The sequence below is a fragment of the Lycium barbarum genome, chromosome 4 (assembly GCF_019175385.1).
Source record: "Lycium barbarum isolate Lr01 chromosome 4, ASM1917538v2, whole genome shotgun sequence".
NCBI lineage: Eukaryota > Viridiplantae > Streptophyta > Magnoliopsida > Solanales > Solanaceae > Lycium > Lycium barbarum.
In genome coordinates, this window is record NC_083340.1 from 119901341 (window position 1) to 119919343 (window position 18003).

Below are 18003 nucleotides of genomic sequence, written 5' to 3' on the forward strand. Positions count from 1 at the left end.
ACATGATTTGAGACCATTTATGTATTATTATTCAGGCCTTAGTGTTCGGATTTAGATGCTCTTGTATGACCAGACCAGATACTGGGGTGGATTCATTTACTTCCGCACTTATCTATATTATATTATATTATATTATATTGTGAGACTTACGTCATTTTACTTCTTCCGCTATTATTTTATTAATTGTGAATGTAAGTTAAGGGTTCGCCTACCGAGGTGGAAAAGGTAGGTGCTCGCATGACCTAAGCTAAAATGGGTTGTGACAAGTTGGTATCAGAGCCCTAGGTTACCCGATCTTTAATACAAGAGTGTCTCTAGTAGAGTCTCATAGATCGGTACGATGAGCTCCGACTTATCTGCGGGAGGCTATGGGACATTTAGGAAATCTCACTTTCTTTCTTTCCATCATGCTACTTTATTCAAATTGGCATCTGGAAAGACCAAATTGGTATCTGACACTTATCTCTTCTCTCACGGATGGTGAGGATTCGCGACACGCTAGCATGGAGGATGTACAAGAGGTTGACCCCACCGATTTTCTCGGGTGACCAGACAAGGAGGCCTACGAGTTTATCGTGATCACGCACGAGCTACTTCATGTAGCAGGGATTACGGATACCTTTAGCGTTAGGTATGTTACTCTTCGATTCAGCGGTGGCGCGAGGTCATAGTGGAGAGACTACCTTACAGCAGGCGCGCGTCCACTTACTTAGGAGCGGTTCTATGGGGTGTTCCTGGAGAGATACCTGCCCCGTTCGAGGAGAGACGAGCGTCAGAGGCAATTCTTGGACCTTCGTCGGGAGGGCAGGCCAGTTGCTACCTATGCACTGTCTTTCTCCTATCTAGCTCGTTACTTCTATCCCTTGATTCCGACGGAGGCCGGTAGGATCCAGTGGTTCACTAGCGGTCTGGATGGTCCTCTCCAGCTACCCTGTGTCTAGTTGGAGGCTGAGGACACTTCATTCTAGACCATTGTTGATTGTGCAGTTAGCGTAGAGGCTGGGAGGGCTAGGGCAGCTAGACTCGAGGCGGAGGCCTCAGGTGCTGTGATCTCTGGTACCATTTATGTCCGTCATAGAGCAGTGTCTGTGTTATTTGATCCTGGATCAACTTATTCATATGTATCTGCATTTCATGCCATTAGTTAAGATTTTCCATGTGGTAACATAGATATACCTGTTCATGTGTCTACTCCGGTCGGAGATTCTGTGGTTGTCGATCGAGTCTACTGGTCTTGTTTGGTTACTTTTTTGCGGTACGACACTTAGGTAGATTTGATGATTCTTGATTTGGTGGACTTTGATATTATATTGGGTATGTCCTGGCTTGCTCCTTACCATCCGATCTTGTACTGTCATGCGAAGACAGTCACCTTAGCTATGCCAGGCATTCCTAAGCTTGAGTGGAGAGGTACTCCTAGTCCTGCTCTGAAGAAGACCATTTCTTTTCTTTGGGTGAAGAAGTTAGTAAGTAAGAGGTGTCTAGCGTATTTGACACATCTTCGTGATACGACTGCTGCATCTCCACCCCTTGAGTCTATCCCTATCGTGAGCGAGTTCGCGAAGGAGTTTTAGTCGAATTTGCCGGGTATGCCACCCGATCGAGACATTGATTTCGCTATTGACATGGACCCGGGTACTCGCCTCATTTTTATCCCACCATATCGGATGGAACTTGCCGAGTTGAGGGAGCTTAAGGAACAATTGCAAGATTTACTATGCAAGGGGTTCATTAGACCGAGCGTCTCCCCTTGGGGTGCCCTAGTATTATTCGTGAATAAGAAGGATGGGACCATGAGAATGTGTATTGATTACCTCCAGTTGAACAAGATCACTATCCGGAACAATTGCCCTATGCGTCGTATTGATGACCTGTTTGACCAGCTTCAGAGTGCTTCGGTGTTTTCTAAGATTGATTTGCATTCTGGGTATCACCAGTTGAAGATTAGGGCTGAGGATATTCCGAAGACGGCATTTCGGACCAAATATGGCCACTATGAGTTTCTAGTTATGTCTTTCGGGCTTACCAATGTCCCAGCTGCATGTATGACCTTGATGAATGGCATCTTTAGGCCGTTCACTTGATTCTTTTGTGATTGTGTTTATCGATGACATCTTGGCGTATTCCAAGAGTAGAGTGGAGCATGAGAGCTATCTTCGTACCGTCCTTGGGTTGTTGAAGAAACATAGTTTGTTTGCTAAATTTTCTAAGTGTGAGTTCTGGTTATAGTCTGTAGTATTCTTTTGCCATGTAGTGTCCAAGGAGGGGATTATGGTTGATCCACAGAAGATTGAGGCTGTGAAGGGTTGGGCGAGGCCCACTACCGTTATCGAGATTCATAGTTTTATGGGTTTGGCTAGTTATTACCGCCGTTTTGTGAAGGGTTTTGCTGCCATTGCTTCGTCTTTGACCAGATTGACTCAAAAAGATGTTCCTTTCCAGTGGACGGATGATTGTGAGGAGAGCTTTCAAAAGCTCAAGGTTCTTTTGACCAGAGCCCCAATCCTAGCCTTACCGGTGGAAGTCAAGGACTTCACTTTCTATTGTGATGCTTCCCGTATGGGCTTGGGTGCTGTGTTGATGCAGGAGGGTAGAGTGATAGCTTATGCTTCCCGTCAGTTGAAAGTCTACGAGAAGAACTACCCTACCCATGATTTGGAGTTGTTGGCCGTAGTCTTCGCCTTGAAGCTTTGGAGGCATTACTTGTGTGGTGTCTATTGTGAGGTTTTTATCGATCACCGTAGCCTTCAGTATGTGTTCACTCAGAGATATCTTAATTACAGGCAGTGCCGATGGATGGAGCTCCTGTAGGACTATAACATCTCTATTCTGTACCACCCTGGTAAGGCTAATATAGTGGCTGATGCCTTGTGTCGCAAGGCAGTGAGTATGGGGAGTTTAGCTCAATTGGTTGTCTCCGAGCGTCCGTTGACCATGGAGGTTCGGAATCTGGCCAACAGTTTCTCCATCTTGATATTTTAGCCCTGGGCAGAATTTTGGCTTGTATAGAGGTAACGCCATCGTTATTGGATCAGATCAAGGCTTATCAGTTTGAGGATGCTCAGTTGAGCAAGATTCAAGATAAGGTTTCTAGGGGTGAGGCCCAGGAGGTCGTGATTGATTCTGAGGGCATTTTTAGGATTGGAGGACGCGTGTGCGTTCCTGGAGCTGGTAATCTGATTCAGTTGATTTTATCGGGAGCCCATGGCTCTCGCCATTCTATTCATCCGGGAGCGACTTAGATGTACCCTGACTTGAGAAAGCACTATTGGTGGCATCGTATGAAGAGAGATATAGTTGAATTTGTGGCTAAGTGTGGAAACTGTCAACAGGTAAAATATGAGCACCAGCGACCCGGTGGGGTGTTTCAGAAGATGCCTATTCCTGAGTGGAAGTGGGAGAGAATCACCATGGACTTCTTCACGGGTCTTCCGAAGACCCTTGGGAAGTTTGATTCTATTTGGGTGATAGTGGATCGATAGACTATGTCTACTTACTTTGTTCCAGTTCAGGTTTCTTATACCGCCGAAAAGTTAGCCAAGATGTATATTCGAGATATTGTGAGATTACATGGGATCCTTATCTCTGTTGTATCTCATCGGGGTACTATCTTCACTTCCCGATTCTGGAGAGCATTTCATGACGAGTTGGGTTCCCGATTGGACTTTAGTATAGCTTTCCGTCCCCAGACCGATGGCCAGTCCGAGCGGACCATTTAGGTGCTCAAGGAGATATTGAGAGCGTGTGTTATTGACTTTGGTGGTCATTGGGATCAGCACTTACTCTTGGTATATTTTGTGTACAACAACAATTATTATTCGAGTATTGGTATGACGCCTTTTGAAGCCTTGCATGGTTGGAGGTGTAGATCTCTGATTGGTTTGTTCGATGGGTTCGAGGCTCGACCTGGGAGCACGGATCTATTGAGAGAGTCCCTTGATAGTGTGAAAGCTATTTAGGTCAGGTTCGTGGCGGCTCAGAGCTGGCAAAAGATGTACGCGGACCGGAAGGTTTAAGATTTGAAGTTTGCTATTGGTGATCAGGTTCTATTGAAGGTTTCACCCATGAAGGGTGTTATAATATGTGGTAAGAACGGAAAGTTAAGCCCTAGATACACTGGCCCGTTTGAGATCATGGACTGTATTGGCGATGTAGCTTATGAGTTGGCATTACCGCCAGGCTTGGCGGGAGTCCATCAGGTCTTTCATGTTTCGATGCTGAAGAAATACCACGCCGATGGTACCTACATTTTCCGTTGGGATTCTATATTGCTTGATGAGAATTTTACTTATGAGGAAGAGCCTATTGCGATCCTAGATAGACGTGTTCAAAAATTGAGGTCCAAGGAGATTGCTTTTGTGAAGGTGCAATGGAAACACCATCCTGTTGAGGAGGCTACCTAGGAGACTTAGTCCGATATGCGTAGCCGGTATCCCTAGTTGTTCACTAATTTAGGTATTTCCTTACCTTCTTTCCTTTCTTAGCTCGAGGACGAGTAACGGTTCAATTGATATCTGGTGTACCGACCCGTTTGGTCGTTATAGTCCTTTCGGCATTTTCGCCCATTCCCGAGCATTGATTAGATTGCTTTATAACCGAGGGGACCGTTGACATGCTTTCTGAGGTGTCTAGGCCGGAGTCGGGCAATTTTGGTGAAAATATAAGCTTTAAGTGAAAGTGGTTGACCCGAAGTTGACTTTTGGGCAAACGAATCTTTCTCTGAATTCCATCAATTTCGAGAGGTCTGGATAGTTTTTTAGAACTTGTGTGTGCTTTTGGTTCGGTTCCCAATGCATTCGGATGCATTTCGGGATATTGGATGGGAAATGGGAATTAAGGCATCGGTGGTTGACTCGGTCAACGAGACCTCCGTTGGGAATTCTGAGGCCATAGGTGCGTTCGTAGTGCGTTTTTATGTGGGACTAGGTATCTGGAATGTGAGCAGATGGTCTCGGGGATTAGTCAAAAAATCGGATCGAAACGAAAAAGCTTGTTCAAGTTCTGGTGTCTGGTGCCCGCTTTGGCGGCACCGTCACAGCAGCAGCGGCACCTCTGGGGAAGTAGCCCTGCCGCTGAAGTGGTCCTAACTATTTTGGCTTGACCGCTGAAGCGGTTAGGTAGCCGCTGGGGCGGTCACCATACCGCTGAAGCGGGTGACGAGCAGTTAAATCCCTTAAATAAGTCTTGACCCTCATTATTTCGTATCTCGATATTGGAGCTTAGAGATATTGTTCTTGGAGTAAAATAGAAGAAATTCTTGGAGGTAAAACCTTGTCTAATCCTTTACTCCTTTTTAATCACTATCATCTTAGAATTTCCCCCTTCCCTTTCCAATCCCTTAGAAATGGAATTTGAAGGAGAGTTTTGGGAGACTTTTCTCGAGGATTATAATTGATAAATTGATGGTGTTGATACTAAAATATGATCAATCTAAGCTTAGTAACCCCATATCTTCCACTATTAACGGTGAATTTCGGATTTGGAAAATTAGGGTTCATACCCAATTTGTGGGTTTTTACTTGAAACCAGATTTAGACCAATTCTTGAGTCAAATCAATAATTAATGGTTGGGGTATGATCATCTAAGGCTTAATTTGGTATTTTTGCCATCAAATTTCCCATTTTGCCCTTGTGGGCCCATTTCCCCAATTTCTACCGTTAAAATGGACCTAATTGATATCATAGCAATATTATTATCATTCTTCATGATTTCTAATACAGAATTGGATTACGCTTAGACTACTTTGGTTTCAAGCTTCAGAGGAAGGGCAAGGCAAAAAAGTGACTTGTTGGTGTTGCGATTCGGCAGTCCAGGTAGGTTATCGTTTACCTTTGGTGAGACTTAGTATAGCGAATCATATATTTAGATTATGATGTCGGAGACAGCATGTGAACCTTTGGGTGTGAAGTTGGGATGGATAATGCCTTAGGTTGGGCCCTGATTTATATATGTTGGCATACCCACTGTTAGTATTGTGATGTGATGCATAGTTAGCGTACCCGTTAAGGTACTTGTGATATTGAACTTGCTTGTTGATGATTGACATATGCATTGCACGCATTCCTCATATTTATCATGCATGGCCGATAACCGGTGATGATCCGGTGTCGTTGATTGAGTGGAACTGATATTTGATAAACTCTTTTACTTGAGTGAATGTGAAAAGGCCGATGTCCAAAGATCAATTCCGGAATCATTGTTCATATGAAACTGACAATTGATAAACTCTTTTACTTGAGTTATTGTGAGGAGGCCGATGTCTGAGGTTTAATTTCGGAATCATTGATTTGTGAAATTGATATTTGACAGTCTCTTTTGAGTGATTGTGAGGAAGATGATGCTTGATGGTTACATTCGGGCATTATTGTTGTATGGCCAATTCCGATGATATTCCGGAATCGTTGTTAGTGCATGGACTCCGCGGGTCCCCCAGGGTGGTGCCGGTGAGACTCCCCCTGTGAGCAATTAGCCAGGGTCCCGTCTGTTTGTTGTGCAAAGATTCGGGACGGGTGGCACTTAGATTTCGCGAGTCACGTTTGCTTGTGCTACCGAGACGTCGATGTTTTCATCCAGAGTACATGTGTACACCTCATTTGCATGGCATGGCATCGCATTTATACCATTATTGCACTGCATTGCATTATGACTTGAGCGAGATGCTGTGATGACTGGATTGTGGTAATTGTGTTGTGATGATTAGAGTGTGATGATTCTATCGTGGTGATTGGATCGAATTGGATGTACTCAGACTTATTATATTGGGGTTTAGATACTTACGTAGGTGATGACCGATACTCGGTTGCGATTATATTGTCTCATGCTTAGTTGGTTTATTTGCTTATCTACCTTATTTTCTGAATTGTGTTAACTATGCTTAGTCGGCCGATGATGCCTACCAATATTGTTGTTTGTACTAACCTACACTTGCTGCATTCTTTAAGAATACAGGGTATCAGGTCAGATCTACTTCTCTGACTCGTGGTTGATCGACTTCTCAACTTCTACTTGAGTTTTTCAGGGTGAGCATGGCGTCCACTGACCTCAAAGACTCTTCTACTGCTTATGTCTTACATTTCGTTCAAGACATGATTTGAGACCATTTATTATTATTATTATTATTATTATTATTATTATTATTATTATTATTATTATTATTATTATTATTATTATTATTCATTATTATTATTATTCATTATCATTATGATTATGATTATTATTATTATTATTATTATTATTATTATTATTGTTATTGTTGTTATTATTATTATTATTATTATTATTATTATTATTATTATTATTATTATTATTATTATTATTATTATTTCAGACCTTAATATTCAGATTTAGATACTCTTGTATGACCAGACCAAATAATGGGGTGGATTCATTTACTTCTGCACTTATCTATATTATATTATATTATATTGTGAGACTTACGTCATTTTACTTCTTCCGCTAGTATTTTATTGATTGTGAATGTGAGTTAAGGGTTCGCCTATCGAGGTGGGAAAGGTTGGTACCCGCATGACCTAGGCTAAAATTGGTCGTGACAGATATTAAGGAAAATGACGGACAACTACAAGTGTTGGCATGAATAATTGTCCTATGCATTGCTTGGATACCGAACAACGGCTCGGACTTCAATAAGGGAATCTTCGTACTTACTTGTCTATGAAACTGAAGCAGCCATACCTGCCGAGGTGGAAATGCCTTCACTAAGAGTCATTCAAGAGGCAGGATTAGATAACGCGGAATGGGTCCATAACCGATATGAGAAACTGGCTCTAATCGATGAAAATAGGATGATTTGCATATGTCACAGCCAATTATGCCAGCAGAGAATGGCTCGTGCCTTCAACAAGTGAGTCAGAGCTCCATTTTTTACAAAATAGGACAACTAGTGCTCATGCGAGTGTTTCCAAACCAAAATGAGTAGAAAGAAAATTTTGCACCCAACTGGCAAGGCCCGTACGTGGTCCACAATATACTCCTAGGTCATTCCATCAATTTCCATCCGTAAAACGCTACAAGAACACCTGCTAAATAGTCCAACAATCAACAACAACATAACTACGATTTTAAAAAAATTAGGTAGCACTTCCCCTAATATTTCACTTCCTTCCTGTTTAAACCAACACCAAAACAACAAGAAAAACATCATCAATAACACATCCAAGCTGCTACGTCAAGAACAAGCCCAAACCTAGCTCAAAAACCTTCCAAAACAGTCCCATGCGCACAACACCTCAACTTCACCTTCAAACCCTTGTTCGTCATGTTCTCTTCAATACCCAAGCTTGCCATAACAAAAAAATGAATAAGACTATGTAGGAGACTATGAAACATACCTTATAACACTCCAAAAACTAGTTTTCAGAGCTTACTTTACTGTGAGTAATCTTTATTTAGTCACGAAGGGAAGAGAAGCAAGATAGTAATCACCTCGGGATTACCGGCGTTTGATTTATGTAGTTTTCTTTGGATTTCATTTCGGGTGGTTGAGGATCTCTTAGAGAGAATTTAGGGGTGTTTGGGAACTGATTTGGATGAGAAATGATGAAGTTCGAGGTTGGAAAGACTTAAATACCATTTAAAGGTTGGCCACCGCCTCAAGTAGGTTTCAAAGGGCCTATCTGCGCACTCTCACAAAAATGCGAATATCTCTCTACTCCGATGTCGTATCAACAAACGGTTTAATGTGTTGGAAACAAGACTCGTAGATCTTAAATTTGGTTTATGGATCACCCCATAGCTCCAAGTATATTGGGATAAAATCTCTGAGACATCTGACCCAAATTTTAGTATACTTCTGAACGTAACTTGTGACTATTTTTGCTGACTTTTGTTTAACAACTAGCTTGACTTCAAAACTTAACATATGACTATTAAACACTTAAAATACCATTAAACACAACCTCATTAGCATATTAAGCACTCCTAGTTTTGCCCCGAATGAACGGGTTATAACATCTTCGCTTCATTTAACCTGCAACCCTCACAATGCTTCCTCAACATTTGTTTTAACATATCGTTACCGTTATAAAGGTACTGAACCTCTTTGGCTCATATTTATTCACTTACGACTTATTATAACATGAAACTACGGGGTGTAACATTATCCTCCCTTTAGAAACATTCATCCTCAAATGTAAAGGCGTTTTAAAGGAAAAACTTGCTCTTACAGATTTTACAATAATTTTGACAGAGTCTCCTCTATAAACAGGACGATATCAAACCTGCCACGCAGCTAGAAACATACTCTATGCCACATAGGGCTATAAACATGCAACAATAACTCATTGTCCCACAGGACCATCAATATCAATTAATATATGAAGAACTATAACTTATCTTGCCATCAAGTAACTCTGTCGCTGAAAATGTTGTAACGGTTAAATTTTAGATTTCATGTCCTCATCTATTTCTCATGTTTTATCTTTCACATTCTTATTTCTCCATAATACCTTTGCAAAAGTCACTTTCTTGGTCCTAAACTCGCGGATCTGCCGATCCAAGATAGCCTATCAAGGTGAATTTGGGTGAAAATAGTCATTTGAAATCAAGTGCAGATTTGATAAAAATCATCTAAGTCTGGGTAATCCTGACTTCCAACCTAACGTGAAAATATGTAGATATTCTATGAAAACTTAAAACGTGAAAGTTGTAGGTCTTTGAAGTACCGGTACGACCATATATTATAGAGCTCAAACAAAGCTCTGTGTTAAGAGTATCCGTATTTTACTAGTCACCACGTAGTCTGCATGACCTGCTGTGCGAATTGGCTTTAGGTGCGCGATCGGACACCGGAGGCAATGTTACTGCGTGATTTGCTACATGGTTGGGACTAACTTTGTTATAATCCTTCCCCGCTTCTTTTTGGCTAACATTTTGGAGGAAAAGAACCCTAAGAACCTCTCTCAAACTCTAAGGTATGTTCTTCCTCAAACCCTATTGGTGTTACATCAATCTAACATCAAATTAGCCTTAGTTCATCCTTCAAATCCATAGATTCTTGAAAACCGAAGAAAGAGAAGGAAGGAAACTTTGGGAAATTTTTTAAAGATATGTTCTATGATTCTTATTGATATTATTGAGAGAATTTATACTAGTGTAGTGTATTAGAAACATGGGAATCCATGAGTGAATAATAAGGGATTTAAGAACACATTTTTGGACACAAAAAGCCCTAATTTTACTATAAGGGTAGGACCTCTTAGAATTTGGTTAAATTTCTAAACTATCATTATTAATCATTGTAGAGTGATTGTTGAACCTCGAAAAGGCCCGTTTGTTATCTTTTGAGCGAGAATTGACGTATGTTTATTTTCAAAATCTTCTTTTGAAGTATGTCTTCTTCCTTTGAAAAACATATTTGGATGTATGAGCATTTTCAAAATCTTTGAGAACCCTACTTGATTGTTTGTACAAGCTGAAACCCTAGTTTGGTGGTCGATCTTTGTTGAACTTATGTTTGAATTAAAGGTGATATTTGAACAAGGTCATGTGCATATCGGGTCAAGCCCGCATCGAACCTTATACAAATTATAATATTGTGATGAACATGTTTTTCCCCATTATGGGATAATTAAACTTATTTTGTAAAGATTGAAGCTTTAAACATGTTTTTCCTTTGAATGGGTTTTCTTGAACTTGAAATTGAATAAGTGATTTGAAGAAGGTTTCTAAATGAGTACAGACTTGAAATATCTCTTTTGTGAGAAGATGACTTGAGAAGTGAATTCGGCTATATGCCATGATTGATGATTCGACCAATATTCCATGACTTGTATTTAGTTGTGTTTGGTCCTGTATGGGCAAGCTGTGCTAGACCAGAGAACGATTAGCCATTGTGGATCATAACGTACCTCTTTAAGCATTGCGGTGTCAGTACAGAGGAGATTAACCTCTGTAGCGTATAGCCCGGTTTATCTATTGTTGTGTCAGTCCGGAGGATGATTAACCTCCGTAGTGTATAGCCCGATATATTTGTTTCTATGACAGTCCAGATGACAATTTTCTAGCCTTCATGGGATAATAGCCCCGGTGGATTGAATGGTTGTTAGCGTGTGAGTTGGCATGTGTTGATCTTTTGGTCGGTTGTGAGTGGCGAAATTGATACATTCTTGTGTCCTTGGCATTTACTGGTGATTTTACTAAGTTTACTAGTTTACTCTATGATAGGAAATGTCATATTCCATGTTTTGATGACTGTCCAACTATGAACAACCAGAATGAGACCAGTCCTCCAAATGCTCTCTTCGTACAAGCTACATCGATCCGTACAGTCAACAACCACGACTGTAAAGCAGCAATTTTTCACTGTATAACAATCTAGTATAAAAGCAACATGTTGTAAGGTCTTTTGGTGTGTCTTAAAAAACCTAAATTCACAACAAAAGCTTAGCTGTCACAAGGTTATTCAAGTACCATCAAAGACAAAGCTACAACAGATTGAAGGGCTCACTTGTCACAAAGGATGATACTTCAAGTTCTCAAGCTGTTGAGCTTTGTCATGTGTGCTAAAACTGTAAACCTACTATTCTTGATTAGAAGTTGTGTGTAGGTGTTGTTACGGTTCACTTTTACACGGGTGCATATAAGTTACTTCGAGGTTGTTGGTGCTCCAAATGGATTTTAGTATTTTTAGAGTCGCCACCCAATTTATTAAAGAAAATTAGGAAAATCGAGTAAAAGATTTTTCAAGTACGAGAGAAATATTTTTAGTACCAAAGTTCGAGGTAAGGGTACTGGTGATCCCCCTAGGGAAGGTTTTATGCACCCTAGTATTAAAGATCTGTAGAATACAGTTGACTTACGAGCTTCAATGTGTGATAAATTGTCACTATTTGCTAAAATGTTTTCTTTCTCTCAAAGCTGTCATTCATTCATATCATCAATCCGAGAAAAATTTCGAAAAAAAGTCCCCGTAGAAAAAGGGTTTTTGTGTTTGAAAATCTACATAAGTGTTCAACTCAATTTATTGCCGGACTAGGATACACCTGGAATTTCCCCCGAGTAGAGTCGCTGCTATTCTAGTCCTAATAAGATGAGTTTAGTTCTTACGGGTTTTTATTTTAATTAAGAAAAGATGGAGTATTCTCCTCTCTCTCTCTCTCTCTCTCTCTCTCTCTTTTTCTCTCTCTCTCTGTGTATATATATATAAGAAAAAGAAAAGTTTTATTAAGTCCAAATTTTATCATTTTTGAAGCCCATAAGGTCACTATATTTCAAGTCCAAAGTCGATCATACCTCAATCTCAGTCTAAAAACATTCCTCTTATTTCTGTCTATGTAATGTTGGGCTTCTAGGCCCAAAGTCTTTTTTTAGAAATGTATCCAAGTCAGAAGTTCAAGTAATCCAAATTTAATGTTGGGCTTCCAGGCCCAAATATCCCTTTTTACTCTTAGTCCGCAAATCTTTGAATCCTTTGGCCCAAATAATCTCAAAAATCTCTTTTAGTCCAAGTCAAAGGCAGTCCGTTTTTATTTCAAACAAGATCAAAACCTTAACTTTAACAAAAGACCCGAATTTCTCTCAAAAATTATTGCAGGTGTTTTTCATCGAAAACAAATCTATCATTTAAACAACATTAGGCTATTCGTTAAAATTTTCATATTTTTTTTAATTCTGGGAGCAGTGTGGTTTCATCAGTGGGCTTAAGGCCCAAAACAGTCCAATTATTTCAAGATACTAATTTTCACAAAGGGGCGGAAGGCCCAAATCCTTTTACCACTTAATCAGTTTTGAAACCATTTTGCCTTTATTTAAAACTCTAGTCCAGTTTTAAACTTAGTTAAAATTCGATTAAGTTCCATTTCATGCAAAGATTTAAGTTATTCGAACTTTGAAAAAATGTTTAGGTGACTTTCCTAAAACTCTAAATGTCGTCCTAAGTTCTAACATCCATAGGATTTCTTGTTTCCAATATACAAGTGTTGTTTACATATACAACATATATACAAGAAAGATATATATAATGCAAAGTAGGAGAGAAGTAAGGTAAATTTCGGCTGATGGGCCTAACTAAGCCCGTCAGGGATTTTCACCCGTGACTGGGCTTTCAACATATTAGCTTTCATTTCTCCTCCATCGGACTTAATAAAAAAAGGCAATTGGCCTTTGGCCCAATAGGTTTCCTGCAAGGATACGACTCAAGTGGCCCGGAAGGAACCATGTAATCACAATAAAAATGATAAGGATTAGTAAATAACTTAGGTAATTAAACATATAATTATGAAAGTTCATAGGTAAAATATGCAAGCCCAAATGAGCTTGAAAAAGAGGCAAACAAATTGGGCTAAGTACAATCCACACTTAGCTAAATAAACCAAAGTCAACAATTATGAAGGAGGGAGGCCTGGCCCAGAATCCAAACAATCAGCCTGTTACACCCCGTAGGTTCGCACGTGAAAATTTATAAGTGTTGGACGTTTTAAGTATGGATACTGGAGTTCCCTTCAAGGATATATGATATTATACGAACTAATCTTATGGTTATGACGGTTTACGATCATATAATAAGCTATGGGAAACTCCGGACCAAGCAAATCGAAGAAAATAAATTTGTCGAAAATTTGGAAAAGGTTGACAGAATTTTGGACAGAATTTTAGGTCAATTTTTGAGGGGTATATCTCCTAGTATATTAAGAGTTTTAAGATGTTTCAAAAGACTAAAAATAAGTTCGTCGAGTCTAGTTTCCAACGCAACAAACCGCTCGTCGATAGGACATCGGAGTAGAGAATTATGGACGTTACAAGTTCGGCTGACAAAGCAAAAACGCGTGCTATAGTACTGCTACAGTGACTCGACCCGAATTTGAACCAATATAAAAGGGGATTTCCCCCTCTTTTTTCAGCCAAGAGTTCTTCCAAACTATTCCAAAATGCTCTAGAAAGTTCCCCAACTCTCAAACCCAAATTTCAAGCATAAATCAACGATAATTCCCGAATTCCGGTTCAGGCAACGTATAGTTGCGAGTATGGAATCGTATAGCGACGCGTCTGGTTCAAGTTTTAGGTGAAAAAGTGAAGATATGGCGATATTATCAGGAGTAAGGTATGAATCTCCTATTATTAATGTTAATTTTAGTTTATTTACGGAGATAAAACTGTCAAATAGCCGTATAATAGTTTTGTTGGTGGAAATATGGGATAAACCCCATATGGGATGTTTATGGAGTATTTTGGTTTTGATAATATTATGTTAATGTTGGTGTTGATGTTGGTGTTGGTGTTGGTTGCTGAATTACGATTTCAGGCTAGGCATATAAACAGGGGAGATGCTGCCAAAAGTTCGGCAGATTCTGGAAAGATTTATTTGAAAGACTAAGACAAGCGTATAAAAGTGAGTCTAAAAATAGTATAGATTTTCTTGAATATAGATTTACGATCCTGGGAGGACAAGCGTTGAGTAGTTAAAGTTAAGGCGACCAAAAAGGTATGTTAAGGCCTGTCCCTTTCTTTCAAAGGCATGATTCCTATGTTATGATTCCATAAATGTTTCCACAACCTCTTTGTTTTCAAAAGTTAGAAGTTAATGACTCTTAAAGCTTCTTATGACGTTAAATGAAAATTTTTCTATGATGATGATTCTCTTCTAGAAACTCTGAAGCTATGATTTGAGAGAATTATGAGATTATTGAGCCATTCCATGTATCTCTTGATATTACTTATTATTGATGGTATCATCTCATGTCATTCGTTTCTTCGAGGTGAGATATAGCGAAGATAATGATTCTATTTTCAGTGCTACCTACGTTCATGATTCTCGAGACTCCCGTGACATTATCGATTTCATCATACGATGGTTAATTCTTCAAGGAATGATATAGTGACGATGGTAATGCTAATGATGACGTTGATTTCATTTATGTATTTTTATGTGTATGTATGTATGCATTGCATCCCACTGATCAGCTTGGGATAACACCGTGCCTTAATGGCCGGGCAAGATGCTATATATATTACCGTGCCTTAATGGTCGGGCAAGATAACACCGCTCCTATATGGTCGGGCAAGATAATACCGAGTCCCGAAAGGGCCGTGTACGGATATGACAGAAGTATGTATAGTAAATGTATGTGAATGCAAGTGTGTGTATATTATGTATGGATGTGTATGAAGTGTTTTTCCTGTAGATGAGTAGTTTACATGATAGAGATCTTAAGAAAAGTACGAGGTATAATTACTTACTTTATCTTATGTTATCTTCATTCTGATATCATATTACTATTCATGCTTTACATACTCAGTACACGTTTCGTACTGAAGTCCCTTCTTGTGGACGCTGTGTTCATGCCCGCAGGTGTAGATAGACGAGATAAGGATCTTTCATCGTAGGCTGCTCTCAGGTACTGGTCTCGAGTGGTGGCTTCACTTCTTCTTGGAGCATTGCCGAGGCTGAGTCTATATATATATATATATATATATATATATATATATATATATATATATATATGAATTGTGTTAAAGGTACGTCGGGGGCCCCATCCCGACTTGTATACCTCAATCATGTTCATAGAGGCTTTGCAGACAGTTCCTGTGTACAGCTTAATCATAGTGTGACAGTAGTATTGTCGGCATCATGGGTCCATTGTACATATACTTGTGCATGATATAATGTTCATATTTAGCCCTTAGCCTTATTTTACCATTCGAGATATGAAGGACGAGAGTTTTAAGTTGGTTCGCTCGGTTCCTGCAAGGTGCCGGGTGCCAATCACGCCTTGCCAAGGGTGGGGTATGACAAAGGCCATACTGGGCAACATGATGTACCTCATATACACTGAGTATACTATCTTCTATACACTTAGTAAGTGTCCAGAAGTGATTATACCTTGTATACCCGGGTATATCACTTGGTATATATTAAAAAATAAAAATAATCAACAATGGAAACCAAGCACCACCTGCTCCAGCTGCCCCTGCTGCCGGCGTAGCTAATACTGGGTCGATGTAGAATGCGATACAGATGCTTACCATCCTTGTCGCAGTCCAACAACAACGTGGGGGTGTGGATCCGACACTTGGTTATGGAGGAAGACTTAAACACTTTTTGGAGCTGAATCCGCCCAATTTCTTTGGTTCATGGGAAGACGATGATACTCAATAATTTGTGGATGAAACCGTTAAGGCTCTGTGGGCAATAAGTGCCCATGATTATGAAGCAGTAAAGTTCGCGGCCTATCAGATAAAAGACAATGCTCATGCTTGGTTTGAACTATGGAAGACAGAGCGGAGTTGTAATGCTCCGGCTCTTACTTGGGCTGAGTGCGATAAAGCATTTATGGAGAGATTCTTGTCTGATGAAAAGCAGTTTGCTAAGGCTATTAAGTTTGAGAAGTTTACTACGTCTGTTCATGAGTATAGTTTAAAGTTTACTCGTCTAGAAAGATATGCAATGTTTATGATTCTGACTCAAAAGCACAAGTTGAGCTGATTTGTGCGTGGTTTGGTACCACGTATTAAGTCTGTATGTGCTACTTCAACTATGTCCCCTACTTGTACATTTCATCCTTGGTTGGGTTCGCTCAACAACAAGAGAACTGGAAGGGTGAAGAGAGCTTAGAGAGAGAACAAAGTAAGAAGGCCCGATCTGTGGGTGGTTTTAGTGGTTCGTATAATGGAGGGCAAAGAAAAGGGTATTCTGCACCCGCTTTGTCTGGAATTTATTCAAGTGCTAGTGTTCCATCTGGTAGACAGGGTCAGAGAAATAATAATCAGAGTAGATTCTCGCAGGGTAACAACCGACATTCATCCGGTTGGAAGGATCGTATTTGTCACTATTGTGGAATAAGGGGTCATATCAAGAAGGATTGTAGTGGCTTAGTCAAATGTCTAACTCTTCTGGCCAGAGAAATAAGTCATTTGCTCCTACTGCTACTAAAAATCCGCCTGCTAGTACTGCTAATAACGCTTCTAATACTCGTGGTAGCGGGAATGGTAAAGCGGTTGCTAACACCTCTAATGGGGGTCAAGCTCGACTTTATGTTTTGACCTGCAGGGAAGCAGTTGAAGCCTCAGATGCTATGGTTACAAGTATTCTCACTATTTGCTCTTTTGAAGTCTATTCATTGATTGATCCGGGTTCAAATCTCCTTTATGTAACACCATATTTTGCTCTTGATTTTGAGGTGGAGCCCGAACTATTGTTAGAACCCTTCTCTGTAGATACCCCTGCTGGTGTTCCCATTATTGCTTCTAGAGTTTTTACAAATTGTGTAGTTGTAATTAAAGGCCGTGAGACTATAGCCGACTTGTTCGAATTAGAGATGGTTGATTTTGATGTGATTGTGGGGATGGACTGGTTGTCTGAGTGTTATGCAAATATGGATTGCCGACATAAATTAGTTCATTTTGAATTCCCTAATGAACCAATTATTGTGTGGAAAGGTGAAATTGCTAAGCCTTGAGGTAGGTTTATTTCTTATCTTAAGGCTGATAAAATGATCTCGAAAGGGTGTATTTATCATCTGGTTGCTGTCAATGACACTCAAGCGGTAGTACTTGAATTCACGTTTGTCCCCGTAGTTAATGAATATCCTGAAGTGTTTCCAGAAGATCTTCCGAGTACTCCACCTGATAGATTTATTGATTTTGGGACCGATGTTACTCCCGATACTCAAACTATCTCTATTCCACCATATCGTATGGCTCCGACAGAGCTACGAGAATTGAAAGACTTGTTGGATAAAGGTTTTATTTGACCAAGTACCTCACCTTGGGGTGCTCCAGTCCTATTCGTCTATTAAAATGTGTGTTGATTATCGTCAGCTTAATAAGGCGACTATTAAGAATAAGTATCCTTTGCCTAGGATAGATGATCTGTTCGACCAACTTCAGGGTTCTATATTCTTTTCAAAAATTGACTTGATATCTGGGTATAATCAGCTGAAAATAAAGAAGCAGGATATTCCAAAAATAACTTTTCGTACTCGTTATGGACACTTTGAATTTCTGGTGATGTCTTTTGGTATGACTAATGCACCTGCTATATTTATGGA